At 46.3% G+C, this 15,189-nt stretch overlaps 1 protein-coding gene across 4 annotated transcripts in view; it reads right to left on the bottom strand.

Moving 5' to 3' along the window:
* Nucleotides 1-15,189, bottom strand: part of FAM168A (family with sequence similarity 168 member A) — a 232,354-nt gene that overhangs the window by 159,421 nt on the left and 57,744 nt on the right. The window lies entirely within an intron of this gene.

Here is a 15,189-nt window from a genome sequence, read left to right as displayed (position 1 = left end):
TTTCTTGAGCTTTTCTTGCGCTAAAGGTGCCGATAATGGCCGACAATAAATTTATATTCATTTAAAATTCATGATATTAATTAAAAAGTCAAATATAATACAATTATATATAAAAATATATATATTTTTTTTAAAAACTGTAATTTTCGGGTTCAGTTTTTTTGGACAGCTGCATCCTATATTTTCAGTTTCGGTACCAAAATTTCCATTTGGCGCACCTCTACTATGATGTGATTATTAAATAAAAATGTGGCCCTATTCTGGGGATCCTTGGTGTGCTGGTGACATACTTCTCACTCTCACGCATGCATATGGATGTATTTTTTAAAAACTTAAAATTCTACGTTTTAAAAAAAAATAAAAATACGCATGTGCAAGTACGCCCCTGTGCTGCTGGTTGCGCACGTACAGCATTTTCTGTAAGGTATTCCTATTGGCAAAATATGCTGCTGTAGCTCCCAAGCAGCACAACAACAGATGCATTATACTCTACGCCAATACCTTGTAAGTTACGGCCATGTACCAGAGGCTTTATGTAAGAAAAAAATAAAAACACGCATATTGTTTAGAATTGAAAAAGCTTGAAAAATGTGTCTCAGACATAATGTCATATTTGTTTTATTAAGGAAGAATGCATGGAAAGCATTATTTTCGGTACACAAGTCTTTTAAAGGGTCCTTGAAAGAAATGTAATGCTTCCTAAAATGAAGTGTATTTCCCTTTAAATAGGTCTGTGGCGGTGTTAAGTGTACTTAGGAAAGGCGCTGAGAAGCTTTCGTAATAGAAAAATGACGATTTTTCTAAGACACAATTCACTGCTGTTTCCAGGCAACCCTACACAGCGTGAACGTCGACGAGCTCGGACAAGAGAAGCGGCCACTTAGACATCTCTATTGTATAATGGCATATTATCTGTTAGTTGAGAACAAGACACTCGGCGAGCCTCAACAGCACAGTGGAGGTCAGGTAGTCCATTCAAGGTCACCAATACCCAACAACCACCAGCGTAGGACAAGGACAAAACCAGCCGCACGGCATCCTCAAAAAAAGCCCAACTCTAGGCAATAAAAAAATAAATCTTGAAGTGCCCCCCCCCGTCCATATTGCAAAAAAGGTTAAATGCTTATTTTGGAGGTTGTGGAAGAGGCTGTAGTATAGGGTTTCTCAACCAGACTTCCATGGATTCCTGGGGTTCCTCCAGAGATTGCTAGGGGTCCATTGAGCTGCCTCTCAGATACGTTCCCCCACTGACACCATTGATCTTTTCGGCTATCTGGGATGCCACGTACACACGATCGGAATTCTTGTCGGAAAAAGCACTGATGGTTTTCCCGATGGAATTCCGCTCAAACTGTCTTAGCATACATGAAAAACAAACAAAAATATGGCGCTTGGGGCAAAACCTAAAAGCTGCAACTAAAAACCATCAAATATCAATTATGAAAAAAATTATATATAAAGTTTGTGCTGAATATACGTGAAATCTATAGTGTAAAGAGTAATGAAATCCAATATAGATTACCGTATTTATCGGCGTATAACACTTTTTTTTTTTCCCCTTAAAATCAGGGGAAAATCACGGGTGCATGTTATACGCCGATACTCCGCGATTTCAGCACAATTTTTTGGGCTCTGGGCAGCTTTCAGCCGCCCAGAGCCCTGCTCGCGGCTTTCGGCCGCTCTCGGAGCTTCTCTGCGGCTTTCGGCCGCTCTCGGACCTTCTCGTGGCTTTCGGTCGCTCTCGGACCTTCCGAGAGCGGCCGAAAGCTGCTGAGGTCCGAGAGCGGCCAAAAGCCGCCGAGGTCTGAGAGCGGGCGAAAGCCGCCGAGGTCCGAGAGCGGCCGAAAGCCGCCGAGAAGTTCCGAGAGCGGCCAAAAGCCGCCGAGAAGGTCCGAGAGCGGCCGAAAGCCGCCAAGAACTTCCGGGTGCCCCTGAGATACACGGGACATCTCGGCGGCGCCATTTTTAAAAACATAAGCGGACAATGCACTAAGACGGACAAGCTGCATGACAAGGCTGCAATGAGGACAGGCTGCAATGAGGACAGGCTGCAATGAAGACAGGCTGCATGACAAGGCTGCAATGAGGACAGGCTGCATGATAAGGCTGCAATGAGGACAGGCTGCAATGAGGACAGGCTGCATGACAAGGCTGCAATGAGGACAGGCTGCATGACGAGGCTGCAATGAGGACAGGCTGCATGACAAGGCTGCAATGAGGACAGGCTGCATGACGAGGCTGCAATGAGGACAGGCTGCATGACAAGGCTGCAATGAGGACAGGCTGCATGACGAGGCTGCAATGAGGACAAGCTGCATGACAAGGCTCCAATGAGGACAGGCTGCATGACGAGGCTGCAAATGACGCTGACGAGGCTTAAGATGGACACTGACAAGGCTGCATTGATGGGCATTTAAATGTAAGTTTTTTTTCCTTAAATTTCCCTCCTAAAAGTTTTTTCCACAAAATTCCCTCCTAAACTTGGGGTGCGTGTTATACGCCGGCGTGTGTTATACACCGATAAATACGGTATATATAAAACATGAATCAAGAAAATACACCATGTAAGAAATTCAATAAAAAAAAGTCCTTATATGAAAAAAAATCCTGGAAATAACTAAAGTCCCCAAATAATAGAGAACAGGGAAATCAGTCCTTCTCAAAGGTTTGATGAGACCTTCCTGGTTTTGCCAGTATCACTTCCAGACCGGAAAAAAAGTTGGACTCTTACCGCAATGGATGGACTCCGGACCAACGGAGTCGTTAGCGCTGGCAGACAAACCCTCTGCAGGGATCACAGATGCGTACTCCGCTCTGACACGCCGCTGAGGGCGTGAGTACGTACAGATCTTCCGAAGATTACTGACACGGCCGAAGGATTCTGGAACCACCCGATCGTCCTGCTTTCCTCTCAGTCAACACGAAGCAGATAGGCAGGGTGGCCGTCCAATCACAGTTAATTTCCGGAGTTATGCAAAGCTCTCCGATAGGCTATCATATATGAAGGTTCTTCAGTGAGCAAACAGATCCTTCCAAGAACTGTGAAATTAACTGTGATTGGACGGCCACCCTGTCTATCTGCTTCGTCTCGACTGAGAGGAAAGCAGGACGATCAGCTGGTTCCAGAATCCTTCGGCCGTGTCGGTAATCTTCGGAAGATCCGTATGTACTCACGCCCTCAGCGGCGTGTCAGAACGGAGTACGCATCTGTGATCCCTGCAGAGGGATTGTCTGCCAACGCTAACGACTCCGTTGGTCCGGAGTCCATCCATTGCGGTAAGGGCTCAAACTGTCTTGCCTACACACGGTCACACCAAATTCCGCCCGCCAAGAACACGGTGACGTACAACACGTATGACGGAGCTAGAAAAAGGAAGTTCAATACACAGTAGCCAATAGCTTTCTTCTCGTAGTTGAATCTGAGCATGCGTGAGTTTTGGCGTGTCGGAATTGCATACACACGATCGGAATTTCCGACAGAAAGTTTTTCCATCTGGAAAATTGAGAACATGCTATAAATTTTTTGCTGGCAGAAATTCAGACAGCTAAATTCCAATGGAACATACACACTGTCGCTTTTTCTGATGAAAAGCTCTCATTGGTCTTTTGCTGGCTGAAATTCCGATCGTGTATACGTGGCATAAGGGGCAAATTCTTCCACATGCCCACAAGTGTAAGGAGCATTCTTCCCGATGACTAACACACTAATGTCCCCCGAGTTATAGATATAGGAATTATTAGTAGACCAGAAAGATATTTTAAGGGTTTCTCTGTGTTGAAAAGGATGAGTAAGGCTGCTGTAGTACTTACCATCTTCTTGCTCCAGTCGACTCCCTTGATTTGCCCCATAAGTCCCCTGAAGCTTCCTCTCTATGCTGCTCTTGACCACAGTCACATGCTCGCCCCATTCACACACAATGCAGGACTAAGAGCCCTGCTTCGTACATGATGATGCCAGGGGACTGCCCAAAGCCATGAAGCCTCGAGGGAGAAGAGAGCAGCAGGGAGACAGGTAAGTAATAAAATCTATCATTCGAACCTCTAGACTTGGCTCTGGTTCACCCTGGTGCGATTTTTCATGCGATAGCACAGTTCAGAATCTCATGACAACTACCATCTCATTACTGCCAATGAAAACAATTTAATCATTGCGACTCAAGTCGCAGCGACTTTGAAAAGGGTTCCTGCACTACTTTTTTGGGATTTTATTGCAACTTGCAGAGACTTCTGTTAAATTAAATCGCAGACCGCAGATTATAAATCTGTAGTAGCGCGATTTCAAAGCTGCACTGGTGTGAACCAGGGCTTAATGTGCATTTAACTCTTGCTGCACGGAGGGCCCAACTGCAGTGTATTTTTTTTTTTTTTAGGGCTGTGAAAATTAAAGATTAATTCCTCGATTAATCGTTAATTTTTTTGATCGATCAAAATCCGGTACTCACCTCTCCGCCGCCGACTTCCCGGGTCTTCAGGGAGTTCCTCCGGAGATCCGGTGACGTCACCGGACTCCTCCCCACTTCCCCAAGTGCCTCCATCTGCTAACGAAGGGAAGGGGGGAGGAGTCCAGTGACATTGAAGTTTCTGATTGAACGTAACGTGTACGGGGGAGGAGCTACGCATGAACGCCACCCGCTGCTGCCGTACGGAACTAACACGATTGTCAGCTTTACATGCTGCGTTTTTATCATCTTTATGTGAGTAGTTTGTGTTTGAACACAAAAATTAAATCTTATACTTAAGCGGTGAGCACTTAGATCTTTTCTTTCTACCCATGACCTGAGATTGTGAGAGAAGTTTATGGTCCGTGTTAACCCTTTTGATACCCGCATGCATGACCACCTGTTTGCACAGGGGTCCATGCCAAGAGGTGAGAGTGATTAGTTAGACCGGAGGGGGAGGGATTGTCACGCTACTGTGGAAAAAAATAATGACTTACGTCAGTGCTACAGTTTGAATTTAAAACATTTGTGTGAACTGTGAAGTTAAGTCATGGATTGTGGAAACTAACTAGTGTTAGGTGATTGTATATAGTGTATACCACATTTACCACTGACTAATGCAGAGTTGCAATGCAAGGAGATCAGCTAAAAGTAGTTGGATCTGTATGTGCGTTATAATTAATCAAAATTAGTAGATTAATCGATTTAAAAAAAAAAAAATGGATTAATCAAACACGAAATTTTTAATCAGTAACAGCCCTAGTTTTTTTGTGCACTCCTTGTCTACCAAAGTATGTTTATAAACGTCCTGGTAGTCAAGGGATGAAAGTAAGCCCAGTGATGAGCTTTTCGTGATGCCACACGTAGTGGAAAGATTCCTCACCTCTGGAGTTGCAGATAGAATCCTGTCCTCACGTGTGGAGACTCAGATGGGGAATCTCCCCTATTTCGCTCCAGGAAGGCAGATATCCCCTCCTTGTCAGAGGAAGACTGGCACCTAGCATTACAACAATATATATCAACTGTGATTTCTTCTAAGGACAGGTTCATCCAATTCAAATTCATACATAGGACCTATTATACCCCCCCCCAAAGGTTAGCCCGACTTTATCCCACACAATCGGAGACATGTCCTAAGTGCCAAGAGGTGGTTAGAACATACTTTCATGGCATCTGAGACTGCCCGGCCATCCGGGATTTCTGGAGGACGGTGGTATCCGATGTCAATATGACTACCAACCTCTCAGGCCGCGTACACACGGGCGGACTGTTCGCCCAACCTTGTCCGCTGAACAGTGTTTGGGCGGACAGTCCGCTCGTGTGTGGGGCTTCAGCGGACAGTTTCAGCGGACAGTTGGACGAACAAGGTCTTACGGAAATTCCGAAAAACTGTCCGCTGAAACAAGGTTTCAGCGGACTGTTCGCTCGTGTGTAGGCTTGTTCGGCCAACTAAGTCTCGCGCATGCTCAGAAAGGATTTCCACGTCGGAAGGTTGCATTGCAGTGTATTGGACGTCGAAATTTTCGATCCGTCGTGCGTGCCGAAACGTCATCGCGCACGGTTTCAGCAAACTGTTCGTCCGTCGTGTGTGGCCATGTCCGTCCATGCTAAGTTTGAGCGGACTGTTCGCTCAAACTGTTGGACGGACAAAGTTGGGCGAACAGTCCGCGCGTGTGTACGCGGCCTCAGTGTCAATGGACCTCAAAGTGCTCGTTTTAGGTATTACAGACTCAGTGACACATTCTACACATACAAAACTCTTGCTGTATTATTTTTCTATGTCAGAAAGGTTGTCCTACAGAACTGGAAATTGGTGACTCCCCCTATAGCTGCCCAGTAGTGTATGCTGGTAGACTCTGTGCTGCCCCTGTACAAACTCACATACATGGGGAGCGCAAGTGTCCCCAGAAAAAGGGGTGCAAGTCATGGGTCATTGCCAGGTCGCTCAATATCTAGATCCGGGCTCACTGATATGCCAGGGTGGTGGAGCCCCATTCTGGGACCAAGCTGGGTTCAGATTCTCTGCTCTAGAACACGTTACGCTGGTCACATTTGCTCAGAACGAGCCCTTGACAACCCCGATCCTCCTTTACAACACAACTCCTTTTCTCTCCCTCCCAAGGATTTTTTGAACAAAAAACAATGTACAGGAAATGATGTATAACCTGCTCTGTGTCCAGTAACGTGTATAAAAGGAAATCGATTTTGTTCTGGGGAAACCCGCCAGTGACATAAGCGCCTCCTCTTGCTCTGCCTATAAAGGAAGGGTGGCAGCACTATGCCTCACTATATTATGCTTATTAAGCACTTTGCAGAGCAATCGCCTCCCTGTTTTATGTGACTGTACCCTGTTTCCAGCCTCTACCGCAATCTCTCATTCTAGGCGACATCTTTCGAAAGAAGAAGTAAACAAGCAGCATCATAGGGGTCAGGAGGGGGGAACTATTTTGCCATTATTTTACACTGATTTCGGCTATTAAGTGGAACTGAAGGCTCAATGCTTTCCTTTCCCTTTTGACGCCCCTCACCAGCATCTTCTTTCAGGTGTCGGGCTGTGGTCGTCTTAATTAGCTGGCATGGGATGGCGTCACTCCTGAGCATGCGCCAGTGTTGGCAGCCATCCCGACGCACAGGTACTGTGCCAGAATGTAAACAGAGCTGTCCGAGCGCACCTCCGTGTATCTTCCAAAGAAAACTGCAAGCCAGCAGAGAAATTTTATTTTATTGTAGAAGAGACATTGCACATCTCTTCTGCAATAAAGAGCCAGCCTGATTGCAGTCTATAAAGTGGTTGTAAACCCTTACACACCACTTTACCCTACAGTTAAAGGTGTTGTAAACCCTCATGGTTTTTTACCTTAATGCATTCTATGCATTAAGGTGAAAAAACTTCATGCATTCTGTGAATGGACACAGATGGAAGACGAGGGAGCGCACCCGCGCTGGTGTCCACCTTAGGAGAGCCTTCTCCAACGTGCACACTAGATGCGGGGAGGAGCCAGGAGCGCCGCTGAGGGATCCCAGAAGGGGAGGACCGGGGCCACTCTGTGCAAAACTAAATGCACTGTGGAGGTAAGTATGACATGCTTGTTATTTAAAAAAAAAAAAAACGAAGCTTTACAATCCCTTTAAGCCTATAATAAGGCATACCTGTAGTTACTGGAAATATCTCCTAAACTTGTACGATTTAGGAGATATTTACCATATACGCTTGTGCCAACGTCATCAGTGCATGCGCACTGAAGAAAGGGCACGTTTGCAGGTAACAGCAACATAATGGGATAGTATGTGATGCCCATTATGATTTTACTTTGCAGGGGAAAAAAGAGGAAGCAAAAGCCACCAGGGCTTACTTCCTCTTTAAATCTGGGACTTTAGTTAGCGGAATTCCAGGTATGGATATTTTTATACAGCTACATTGGTCCATCTTGGACCACAGCAAGTATGGATGTGCCATACCTCTAGGATGCCCGTGGAAGTTAGAACTCTATAGTAGACACCCCTATCAGGGATCGACCAATATCGTTTTTTTGGTGACGATAACGATATTTAGGCCACCTCTCCTGCCGATATTATGTGCCGATATTCTGTACATTAAATTTTTTTAATCACTGTTTTTGCTGTCACAATGTAAACATCCCTATTTGACAGTATTTTTTTAAAACCGACACCTTTAAGAAGCCAGTAATCCGGGAAGTGATGTCATGACATCTAGATCCGAGACCCGAAGGAAGCATCGGCTTTGTTTGGGTGTTTCGGCCAGCCGGTGGAGGTGCCGGCTGGTTGCTCGGCGGGCAGCGGGGGACGTCCCCTCCCGCTACTTGTATTAACAGCAGAGCGGCTGCTGTGCCGCATTGGTTATTATTACAATAAAGCCGACCGTCCACTCTAAAGAACAATAACGGGGTGTTGGCTGCAGATGCAAGCATCACCCCGGTAAAACCCCTTGAAGCAATATCAGTAATATCGGGTACGTTTTTCGACCAATACTTCAAAATTTGCCATGTTCAAAATTTGTCATGTTCACAAATGAATGCATATTTTATCGGCCTGTAGTTATTGCTGTTGTGTTCCAGATGCACAACAACTGTAATAAATCTACATAATTTTACTTCCATGAGAAGTTTCTTGACTAACCATATTCACCTCACCCAAAGTCCCAGGGCGAACCCCTTGTATTGAATTAGGGATGGAGGTGATGTTGGGGTAACACCAGACCTTGGACCATTTATGTTATATTGAACACAGAAGGCCGCTCGCTCAGCATGGGTGCCAGACATTAGAACTCTATGCCATTTTTGAATGAATGCAAAGCATTCTTTGACAGGATGAGGTGGAGAGGTAGGGCAGTGCCATCACTATCTCCACCTCACCCAATCAGACAACACTTTGCATTCATTGAGAAAATGCAAAGCGATTTCCGGACGATACCTGTGCCAAGCGGGGGAATTCCTGTGTTCAGTATATAGCAGTGCAGTCGCTCAGCATGGGACCTGGAAACCAATGGAGATCACTGGAGTAGTGGTGCCTACCACAGGGATTAGGGGGATCCCGCAAGTATAGTATATACATAGTAGGACCCCTTTCACACTGAGGCGCTTTTCAGGCGTTTTAGCTCTAAAAATAGCGCCTGAAAAGCGCCTCTCATGCCTCCCCAGTGTGAAAACTTGAGTGTTTTCACACTGGAGCAGTGTGCTTGTGGGATGGGAACCAAAGTCCTGCAAGCAGCACCTTTGGGGTGGTTTGGGAGTGGTGTACGCAGTGCTCCTCCACCGTCCCTGCCCACTGAAATTAATGAGAAGCGCTTCCGAAGTGCCGCAACATGGGCACTTTTAATCCTTTCTTCGGCTGCTAGCAGGGGTAAAAAGCCGCCCGCTAGCGGCCGCAAAAGCGCCTCTAAAACGACGGTAAAAAGCTGCAAAAACTAGTGGCGCTTTGCCGCTAACAGACCCCCACCCCAGTGTGAAAGCAGCCTTAAAGTGGTCCAAAAATGATTATAATGTAGAAATTTCCATACCTGGAATTCAGCTTTAAAGGATCACTAAAGGCAAAAAATTTTTTTTTAAATAATAACAAACATGTTATACTTACCTCCACTGTGCAGCTCGTTTTTGCACAGAGTGGCCCCGAACATCCTCTTCTGGGGTCCCTCGGCGGCTGTCTCGGCTCCCTCCCACAAGGACTCCCCAACTTCATGCAAGCTCCCTCGCCTTAGCCGCTCGCTGTATCACTCGGCCCCGCCCTCGGCGTGTCGCACCATTGGATGTGATTGACAGCAGCACAAGCCAATGGCTGCGCTGCTTTCAATCCATCCACTCTAGCCAATCAACGCCCAGGGTGAGCAGCGAAGAGGATGTCGTGGGCGAGCGCGGGACTTTCGAGGGGTCAGGGGGGGCTGGTATTGTCAGATGTTTTTTCACTTTAATGCATAGAAAGCATTAAAGCGGAGGTCCACCCTAAAGTGGACCTTCCGCTCATTGGAACCCTCCCCCCCTCCGGCGCCACAATTGGCACCTTTCAGGGGGGAGGGGGGTGCAGTTACCTGGATAATCCAGGTAACTGCACCCACTTCCGGGATAGCTCTCTGCGGAAAGGGGCGTAGATCTACGCCCCTTTCCGAAAGTCCCCCGCTGCCTGCTGGGAAACACACAGATCCCAGAGGCAGCGGGTCCATCCTTATTGCGCAGCGCGATTCACGCATGCGCAGTAGGGAACCGGGAAATGAAGCCGAAAGGCTCCACTTCCTGATTCCCATACCCAAGATGGCGGCGGCAGCATCCGGGAGACGATCGAGAGATCGGCTTCGGGTGCCGACATCGCGGGCGCGCTGGGCGGGTAAGTGTCATCATTTTAAAAGTCAGCAGCTGCAGTATTTGTAGCTGCTGGCTTTTTTAAAAAAAAAAACGGCGGACTCCCGCTTTAAGGTGAAAAAACATTTACCTTTACAACCCCTTTAAACCATCAGCATACAGGGAGTCTTCCATAATAAAATCTTCTAGTCCGGTTATTACAGCTGCACTTGTATAGACTCCAGAGGCCGGAAGAGATTACAAATTGCCAGTGTTATCTGACCGCTGACACGGAAGCATCATGCGGATATTATCAGCACGGAAAGCTAGCGGTAAGTAGAGATAGCGGGAGACTGGCAGGGAAATCTGCACTCCGATGCAACCATGCGGCAAACGCTCAACTCTCCTGACAAACAACAGCGCCATTACTGATAAGCGATAAAACCAGAGCTCGGCCGCCTGGGGGGATGGCAGTGGAAAGGCAGGTGTGTGATTTTCCAAAACGGCAACCTCTCAACTCACTGCAAAAAAAAAAAAAGATGACAAACACTACAGACACAGAGATGTCATAAGATGTCCTAGTGAACTGATCGGGAGATTCCCAATGGCGTCACACTTGGATGCACTACACTTTCATTCTCCTGATTACAGACTAACGTCCTACAAGAATACAATGTACAAAGCAAACATTCTACACTGAAATGAAGTTTAATCTGCCTATATTATGCCTTCCTTGGTTCCTCCATCCCCCTCATCAACATGTTACCAAAAGCAGAGGTGCACCGAATGGAAATTTTGGTGTCAAAACCAAAAGTGCATGATACACTTGGCCGAAAACGACAATTAAAAAATATTTTAGGGCTGTTACTGATTAAAATTTTCATGTTCCATTAATCTACTTTATTTTTAATCGATTAATCGACTAATTTTGATTAATTATAACGCACATACAGATCCAACTACATTTAAGCTGATCTCCTTGCATTGCAACTCTGCATTAGTCAGTGGTAAATGTGGTACACACTATATACAATCACACGACACTAGTTAGTTTCCACAATCCATGACTTAACTTCACAGTTCACACAAATACGTTTTAAATTCAAACTGTAGCACTGACATAAGTCATTTTTTTTCCACAGTAGCGTGACAATCCCTCCACTTCCGGTGTTCTGCCGTATAGTGTCCGGCCATCAAATAGTGTCTGCCCCGTACTGCGCATGCGCATTACGGAGCAGACGAAGCTTCGGAAAATCTCCGAAGCTTAACGGCGCCTGTGCCGTGAGTGGAGGTGGTAGCCCCACCATCCAAGCGGACATAGGGTTGTGAATATTAGAGGGCCCCTCGCAGGCGAGCTTCACTCGCCACGCTTCGGGCTCGGCCTCGCTGCGCTCGGCACGTTTTTATTCCTACTCTATGTCCACTTGGATGGTGGGGACAGAACCTGGACTCACAGCGCAGGCGCCGTTCATCCTCGGCAATTTTCGGAATCTGTGTTGCTGTGTACTGCGCATGCGCAGTACGCAGCGGACACTGTTGGATGGAGGACGTTATATGACAAGACACCGGTCTAACTAATCACTCTCACCTTATGGCATGGACTCCTGTGCAAACAGGTGGTCATGCAAGCGGGTATTAAAAGGGTTAACACGGACCATAAACTTCTCTCACGTCTCCTTAGATCTCAGCAAGGACATCAGGTCATGGGTAGAAAGAAAAGATCTAAGTTCTTTTTTTGATCGATCAAAAGAATTTTGATCCATCAAAAAAATTAACGATTAATCGAGGAATTAATCTTTAATTTCCACAGCCCTAAAATATTTATATTTTCATATAGAGCTGTATTGTGTTTGACTTTTTAATTAATATCATGAATTTATTGTCGACCATTATTGGCACCTTTAGCGCAAGAAAAGCTCAAGAAAAATGTATCCCTTTAAATCAGGGGGTCTCAAACTGGCGGCCATCCAGCTGTTGCAAAACTACAAGTCCCACGAGGCATTGTAAGGCTAACAGTTACAAGCATGACTCGCTCAGGCAGAGGCATGATGGGACTTGTAGTTCCGCTACAGCTGGAGGGCCGCCAGTTTGAGACACCTGCTTTGAATTCTATGTACAGTATCTAAGACTGTACACATACCTCCAAGATGACCACTGCCTTGCTAAAGAAGCTGGGGGTAAAGGTGATGGACTGGCCAAGTATGTCTCCAGACCTAAACCTTATTGAGCATCTGTGGGACATCCTCAAACGGAAGGTGGAGGAGCACAAGGTCTCTAACATCTACCAGCTCCGTGATGTCATCATGGAGGAGTGGAAGAGGACTCCAGTGGTAACCTGTGAAGCTCTGGTGACCTCCATGCCCAAGAGGGTTAAGGCAGTGCTGGAAAATAATGGTGACCACACAAAATATTGACACTTTGGGCCCAATTTGGACATTTTCACTTAGGGGTGTACTCACGTTTGTTGCCAGCGGTTTAGACATTAATGGCTGTGTGTTGAGTTATTTTGTGTCATTTCTTCAGTGTCGTCACATTAAAAGATATAATAAAATATTTTCAAAAATGTGAGGGGTGTACTCACTTTTGTGAGATAATGTGTTGTCTATACACTGGTCTGTTGTGCTTCCGTTGTGGTGTTAAAAATACTGCTTGCTGCATTTTTGGTCAGTTAAAAAAAAAAAAAAAATGCACCAAACATGCACCTCCCTGTTGAAATGCATTGAAAACGCAGCAAGAGCCCATCAAGAATGCACCTGTGTTACGTTTCTGATGTGGTTTTTGAGTCACATGACCTATGAAAAACACACTATAAGCATAGTAAAATTTCAGTAAAATCCTGGCAAGTTGTATTTTCAGTGTCATTATCGCCACTTTTTTCTCTTATCACCAACATGGCAAAAACACCGATTTTGGCCACCAAAATTTCGATGCATCTCTAACTGAAATGATTAAAGTGGCTGTAAAGATTGAAGCTTTTTTTATCTTCATGCATTCTATGCATGAAGATGAAAAACCTGTGTGCAGCAGCCCCCCCCTAATACTTACAATACCTCGATCCAGCAATGTGCACAAGAGCCTCGGCTCTTCCAGGTCTTTCCCACCTCATTGGCTGAAACAATAGGGGTAGCCATCAGCTCCCGCTGCTGTCAATCACAGCCAGTGAGCCAATGAGGAGGGGGGGAGGGGTGTGGAGCCGAGCCACACTTTATGTGTGAATGGACACAGGGAGCAGCGGCCCTATACTTCCTATAGGGGCGCTAGGCAGGAGGGATGGGCCAGGATTGCCGGCGAGAGACCCAAGAAGATGAAGAGTTTTTTGTTTAAAAAATCTCTTTTATTACATTTTGCATAATACAAGCTGTGGCAGACCCAATAAAGGAGTGGCTCAAGAAGAAGCACATTAAGGTCATGGAGTGGCCCAGCCAATCTCCAGACCTTAATCCTATAGAAAATTTATGGAGGGAGGTGAAACTTTGAGTTGCCAAGAAACCTAAAGGATTTAGAGAAGATCTGTAAAGAAGAAGAGTGGACCAAAATCCCTCCTGAGATGTGTGCAAACCTGGTCACCAACTACAAGAAACGTCTCACCTCTGTGCTTCCCAACAAGGGTTTCTCCACCAAGTCAAGTTTTGCCTGGGGATCAAATACTTATTTTACTCACTGAACCGCAACTCAATTTATAACATTTGTGTTGTGTGTTCTTTCTGGATTTTTGGTTGATATTCTGTCTCTATCATTTAAAGTACACCTATGATAAAAATTATAGACCCTTCATCTTTTTGTAAGCAAAAAGTGGGCAAACTGACAAAATCTGCAGGGGATCAAATAATTATCCCCCCCCCCCCCCCCCTCTGTATATGTAAAATATTAACTGTGCAATATAATAAAAACAATCACAATGCAGATGACGGTGGTCACCACAACAGCTTGGACGTCCAGCAGACCCACTGGTCCGGAACCAAGGCAAGTACCGGGCTGTCCCGCTAAAAATCAGCTTTTCTGGAAATCAGACAACACTAGGCAGGGTGAGCCATGCAAGGGAAGCGCACATGAAAGCTGAATAAAGATTGGCATTTTGTATATGGCCTTGGCATGCTAAAGAAGAATTCTGACCAACCAAGGTTATCTTCTACCAATCAGTGTTATCGGTGGCGGCTGGTGCTCAAAATTTTTGGGGGGGCGCAAACAAATGGAAAAATTCTGAAAAAAGAACTCTTCAATTGCAGCCTCACTGTGCCCCAAATGCTGCCGCTATTCCATCAAACACTGCCACTGTGCCATCAAACACTGCCACTGTGCCATAAATGCTGCCACTGTGCCATCAAACATTGCCACTGTGCCCCAAATGCTGCCACTGTGCCATCAAACACTGCCACTGTGCCATAAATGCTGCCACTGTGCCATCAAATGCTGCCACTGTGCCCCAAATTCTGCCACTGTGCCCCAAATGCTGCCACTGTGCCATCAAACACTGCCACTGTGCCATCAAACACTGCCACTGTGCCCCAAATGCTGCCACTGTGCCCCAAATGATGCCACTGTGCCACAAATGCTGCCACTGTGCCCCAAATGCTGCCACTGTGCCCCAAATGCTGCCACTGTGCCATCAAACACTGCCACTGTGCCCCAAATGCTGCCACTGTGCCCCAAATGATGCCACTGTGCCACAAATGCTGCCACTGTGCCCCAAATGCTGCCACTGTGCCATCAAATGCTGCCACTGTGCCCCAAATGCTGCCACTGTGCCAAACACTGCCACTGTGCGCCAAATGCTGCCACTGTACCAACCACTGCCACTGTGCCCCAAATGCTGCCACTGTGCCACAAATGCTGCCACTGTGCCATCAAACATTTCCCCTGTTCCCCAAATGCTGCCACTGTGCCATCAAACATTGCCCCTGTTCCCCAAATGCTGCCACTGTGCCATCAAACATTGCCACTGTGCCGCAAATGCTGCCACT

This window comes from Lithobates pipiens, unplaced genomic scaffold (genome assembly GCF_037356315.1).
Source record: "Lithobates pipiens isolate NorthernLeopardFrog02 unplaced genomic scaffold, aLitPip1_a1.2 Scaffold_23, whole genome shotgun sequence".
In the NCBI taxonomy this organism is placed as follows: domain Eukaryota; kingdom Metazoa; phylum Chordata; class Amphibia; order Anura; family Ranidae; genus Lithobates; species Lithobates pipiens.
This window is presented reverse-complemented; position numbering and strand designations above follow the sequence as displayed.